This window comes from Belonocnema kinseyi, chromosome 1, assembly GCF_010883055.1.
Source record: "Belonocnema kinseyi isolate 2016_QV_RU_SX_M_011 chromosome 1, B_treatae_v1, whole genome shotgun sequence".
Taxonomy (NCBI): Eukaryota; Metazoa; Arthropoda; class Insecta; order Hymenoptera; family Cynipidae; genus Belonocnema; species Belonocnema kinseyi.
In genome coordinates, this window is record NC_046657.1 from 121,673,917 (window position 1) to 121,680,166 (window position 6,250).

A 6,250-nucleotide genomic window follows, 5' to 3' on the forward strand; every position below is an offset into this window, starting at 1 on the left:
AAAAGCATCCCTGCGTGTCAACAATATGCTAGAACACTTGCGGGAAAAATGCAGAAGGCGGTTGTCCTTGGGTCATTCCGTCTTCTTAGGGTGCACGAGGCTTTTGCTGAATCGTCGTATTGATTCCTTTACAGACTGTAACCATATATTGTAACCCTCAAGTTACAGCATGAAGCCTCAGTTTATGCAACTCTCAATACCGCGCTGAGGGTAAGGCAAAGCATTGCATCACGAGATGGCAATCCTAGAGCACAAACTCGAAGTCTTCCTCTAAAACATTCTAGTGTTGCGTAAGAGCCGAAGGATGAGACGCGGCCTATAAAAAGAGCAACGCGGCCCAGAATAGACTGCTGGTTTTTTCCCGCTTGCGGTCTTTTTTTCAAAAATAATTAACGTCACTTTTAATTCCAGTCATGTCAAATTTCTCTCAGATTCTGTAACAATGCCCAAACAGGTAACGCACAACAGAGAGGGCGACAGTTGGGGCCCCCTCATTCCCACCCCTTTTTCGTCTTCTTAGAATAGACAGTTGGGGGATTGCATAGAAGACGCAACGGATCTTGGGGACTACTCATTGGGCACAAAATTTGGCGACGTCTTTACGACATCGTTATAACATCTTTACGTCAACTTTACGACACCCTATGTCGATGTCCTTACAGTGTCTTCACGATATCGTAAACCCATCGTCAGATTATACGACATATTTACGATATCATAAAGGCGACTTAATGACATGGACATAGGATGTCGAAAGTTGTCGATAAGATGTCATAACGATGTCGCAAAGACGTCGTCAAATTTTGTGCCTATTGGGTAACTATCCTCAAGTATCTTCTAATACTTTGCTAACTCAGGCTAAAAACCTAAGTTACAGAATATTAGTAAGAGAAAAGTACTCTGAGGCAGAAGCTAATATACTCAGTGTACCCGGTTCCAGGAGTAATCTTTTTTAAAGTCCGTTTTGCTTTTTCTAGTCACACTTGGCTATTTTTTCTCCGGGAACGCCAGATTTTATGAATTAAAATTTTCTAAGTCCCACGGACTACGAATTGTCAAAGATAAAATTTCACCAATCAACCGAAGAGCAAGGCGTAATGTACCCATCCACCTAGGTGAAGTAAGTTAGATTTTGAGATAGAAAAACTTGTTTAGAGAATCTTAAATCTTTATGGGCAGACGGGAGTATATCTCTCTAAATCTGGCTAAGAAGAGTTTTAAATCTCGGTATGAGACCCGAAAATATTTCTAAGGAGCTTGAGTCCAAGAGACTTTCTTTTTCAAAATAAAAGAATTGTAGAGGCAGTAACTCTAGAACTGGAAATATCCAGATATTGACAAATAAATCTATGAGCATTATATTGCCTTACCCCGACACATGTATGCGTATAGAGTTTAGTTAACTTCGTAAGGTTAACTTTGAAAATAGCGATTAATTATGTTTAAGAGTTGAATCTTTCTCTTAAATTATTTATCTGCGGCTTATATGAATATTATTAATACGGGTAAACCGATATTGTACGAATACCGCGATTTCAACCAAAGAGTTGTTTCTTTCTATTTATAAAATAAGTTTAGCTTAGGGCGAATATAATGTATAAAATATAGTAGGACAATTTTATCAATGAAATTTTGTATCACAGATCATAAAATCTCACTCCTCCTCCATGCGCAAACACAAAATTTATTAAAATTAACTATAACAATTTAATTTCTTATATAAGTTAACTGTGGCTAAAACCCGCACGTTACAATGTTTATATATATATATATGTGTGTGTGTGTGTATGTGTTATATATACAAACATTTCAAGCAATTTCAAAAATGATACTAGCACTTACGTTCATTTCATAGAATTCCGCATTTAAAGTTATGAAAATTGCATGAACATGCATTGCAAAAGGAATAGAACGCCATATATTAATCATGTTAGATTAAACATCTTGTTGATTTTCTGAATCTTTATTTAAAGTCTTAAAATTAAACATATAAAACGAAGTATATTTCCAAATTATTATTTGAAACTAAGTACATTTAGAAATTGTTATTTGCAATTCAATTTGTTTCGACACTATTCCTAGAAGCTAAATTTTGTATCATCTTGCGGCCAAATAAATGTAAATGACAAAATAATACAAACGATTTAATGCCTTTTGAAGCATTATTAAGTCAAATATATAGGCATTGGAATTATATATCAATGAATATTCGTATTAAAAGCAGAAAAGTTTTATTATGAAATATTTAGAAGAAGCGTTTTGACATTACTCTAAATCTATTTCAAATATTGAAGCTAAGCATTAGGTATTGGCAGATCAATGTAAACGCGATGAGCGAGAGATGCAGGAAGAGGATATACATTTTTTTAAATTGATCTACAAGTCTCTTGTTATCGATTTAAATGATTCGTTGTTTCCGCAACACTGCTTCGACCCAGGATGCTGATGAAACTCTCTAGCAGTCACCCCAAGTGAAAAGCCTTACAAAGTCGTCGTGTGAGGTTTTTCACTTGATTTCATAGTATACAAGGTGTTTTCTTTCAGTCCTTCTTGACTCTACTAACAATATTTTTATTAACTATTTGTCGCTATATTTTTCTGTCCTGACATTTTTCTCTAGCTTTTGCACGTCTATGCATTTTTTCATGAAAGTTCTCGTGTTTCTGCGTCTTCTCATGTCTGTTCTAATTAGGGTTTCATTCACACATTCTAACAATTCATTCCACGGTCTGCCTCTGGACACACTGACATTTACTTTACCTTGAAACAGTTGTTTCATTAGTCGTTCAGTTTTCATTCTCTGAACGTGAACGAATCACCTTAAACGACTTATTTCCCATTTGTCAACTTGTGTGTCTGCGGTACCACATTCTTTAAGGATTATCTCGATACTCACTTTGTGAATCGCGTTAATTTTCCTTTTTCCTTTTTTCGACAGGTCCATGTCTCTTTACCGTATAGCACAGTCGAAACAAATATAGAATCATGTATTGCCATTTTAGCTTTGCTTAATATATTTTTACTTCTGATAATGAGCCTTTCTCTACCGATAACCTTCTTACCCTCATTTATGCGCCTATCTAACTCCTCAAATTTCCGTGCCTGGTGAATAAACTCGAGCTTTTATTTATGTGAATCATTACATATACTTCACTCTCCCTCAAAATGTGCAAAATGATTTCCGTAATACAACCGTTATGCTTGAGAGATTTGGCAGAGACTGAGCCAGACTGTTTGCGTTGTGTACAGCCTTATTTATGTTTCCTGTGTTGAACTTTCTGGCATCACTGGATCCAGATGATTCTTGCTAGGGAAATCGTTGGCGTTTAACATACATGTTTCTAGAAAGTGTAAATAATAGAATCTCGAGAAGAATACATCGCATACGATAAATCGTTTGGAAATAAATTTCATAAACTTAATCTCTAGGGGTAGCGTTCCATGGTGCCGTCAATCAGGGCGCAAAACGCAAAACTTCAAGTCGCTAGACATTCCAACCAATAATATTTTTCACAGAATATCGACAGAAAGAGTATAATGCAATGCGATATATAGTGATTAAACGGTTTGCGTTTGGCACCAAGGTTAACGCTGCCATGAGACGTCATCTTAAAATTTTTTTTGTGGGAAGACTCATCTGACTACCATTTGGTTTACCGGCGTTTAGACTGGAACGTAACCATGTTACAGAAGACCTGCTGTCATACTACTGTATATGAAAGCTGTTAATATAATTAAAGATATTTTTTTAATCTGCGCGAAGTGTGACACAAAGGCTTGAATGCAGCACCATAGATGACGCCAAAAAGCAGAATATTAACAATTTTTTACATTCTCATTCTAAGGAGAAAGCTTTCTTTTTATTTAAAAAACACTTACTCTGTTTTCATCATAACTGTAAATGTTGAGACCCCCGAGTCACGAAAAATTATTTTTACGAATGTATCTGTCTGCCTTTAATCTTTCTGTCTCTCTATTTGTAGCCTGTAGTTGCGATAACTTTCGAAAAAATGATCGGATTGGATTCAGCTTTGGCTCACTTTTCCAGACTTAAAAGTGAAGAAAAAGTTCAGAATCCAACTATTTTTTTTTAATTCAAAAATTTGCAGCATTTTCATAAATTTGGAAACTATTTTTTTTTTTAAAGTTTAAAAGTGTATGTAAGTCTTTTCATAGTACTCAAAAATCCAAACAATTTATCATTACGACCTTTTCGAAACACAAAAACAGAATTATCAATCATAAAATTTTCAAAGTTTAAAATACACAAACGTAAATGAACATTTTAAGCCAAACGAAGCAAGATATGAAAACAAATCTAAAGAAGAAAAACCTTACTTTTTGTAAGCCCTACATTTGAAGCATAGTTTCTGTTTTATTCGTTGAAAACAACATTAAATATTAAAAAATAACGTTTTTGGACGAAACACAAGAGCTACGAAAATAATAGATACACAAAAGTTGTTCACTCGAAAAAAAAACTACAAATCAGTGGAAATGCAAGCTTTTAATGTGTTCCCTAAGGGCTTACGTTTTTTTTTGCACCTTCTTTCCGATTCCTTTACACAACTACAGCTTTAAGGTGTGTTCCGAACCTACGACTTTCTGGAGAACAACAAGCCGACGGAGTGGGCAGTCACTAAATTTCAGTTTTTGATTGTTTAACCTCTAATTTGAAAAGTCGTATGCAAAAATGTGGGGATCGTACCATGACAAAGGGCATACCTTCAGGTAATTGCACTATCGAGCGGGAAGTGCGCGAACCAATAGGTGCGCGCCTCAGGCGCGTTCAAACTTGCGAACGAACCGCTCAGTAATTCGGTATCAAAAATCACCCATCATGTCATGGTTAAGCCATAACCTCAAAAAATGAAGAAAAATCATGCACTGAGGCAAATAAATTTCAAAAAATGCCAGTGATGCAAATTTTCACTTCAAAAACATGTCGACAACTGTGAATGATCAATCCTTGCCTGATATCAACTTATTTAACATAACTTTACCCAACAGAACCTGACCTCACCTAACCTGAATTAACAGAAATTGATTGAAGTACACGTAAAGCTCTGGAAGCATACTTTCCCAGTAGCAAATGTGTGCTACATCGAATGGGTCAACTCGAGCCTAACCTAGAAATAAATCTAACCTAACCTAACCTCACGAAACACAATTAAACTGATTGTGTTGTCCCGTTGTGTTTGCGGTACCGTTTCATTCACCTTCGGCTTAACCTACATAGAGGTTTAGCCTATCCTAACCTAACAAAAACTAGCCTAACCTAACCGATTACGCTGGCAACCTTGTTCTTGCGTACTTTCATATTTTGACATTAATAGCAGTAAAAAAATTTTGAATAAAGTTCTTATTCATTTGCATGTTTAAGTTACAGTTCTACATTTTAATTGATACAAACATTGTCAGGTTAATTGAAATGGGGTCAATTCTACTTGTAGTTCTAAGTTCCATTAAATGAGTAATGTGCGTCGAAATTTTTAACCACCTGCAGTACAATGAAATGAATTTTATTGTGTTACAACGGGTACACTTAAGTTCAGTTGTGTTGCGTTAAGCAAAATTTCATTAGGTTCTGTTAAGTTAGATTCATTTGTAGGTTAAGATCGAGTTAACCTATTAAATATAGCACACATTTAAGACTGAGAACCGTACGCTTACATAGCTACACGTGTGGTTGAATTTCATTCGGCTAGGTTAGGTTAGGTCAGGTTTTGTTAGGTTAGGATAGGTTAAACCGAAACTGAATGAAACGGTATCGCAAACACAACGGGAGAACACAATGAGTTTAATTGTGTTACTTTAAGTTACTAGGCAGTCTGATAAGTCCCTGAAAAATGAAACACGGAGACGTTTTTTTGGCCAAAGTCGGTTTTATTTTTCAACATACTCTCATTTTAGATCGATACAGCGAGTCCAATGATTTTCTAACTTTTTGATACCGTCCGAAAACTACTCGATCGGAAAGTCTCCAAAATACGCCTCAGTTTCAGCTATGAGCTCCTCATTTGAGTAAAAACGCTTACCGGTAAGCAATCTCTTCAGGTGAGGGAACAAGTAATAGTCGCTGAGGGCCATGTCTGGTGAATACGGTGGCTGAGGAACCAATTCGAAGCCGATTTCATGCAATTTTGCATGTGCAACTAAGCATGAATGAACAGGCGCATTGTAGTGATGATAAAGCGGTTTTTTCTTCTTCAAATGCGGTCGTTTTTCGGCGATTTCGATTTTCAATCGG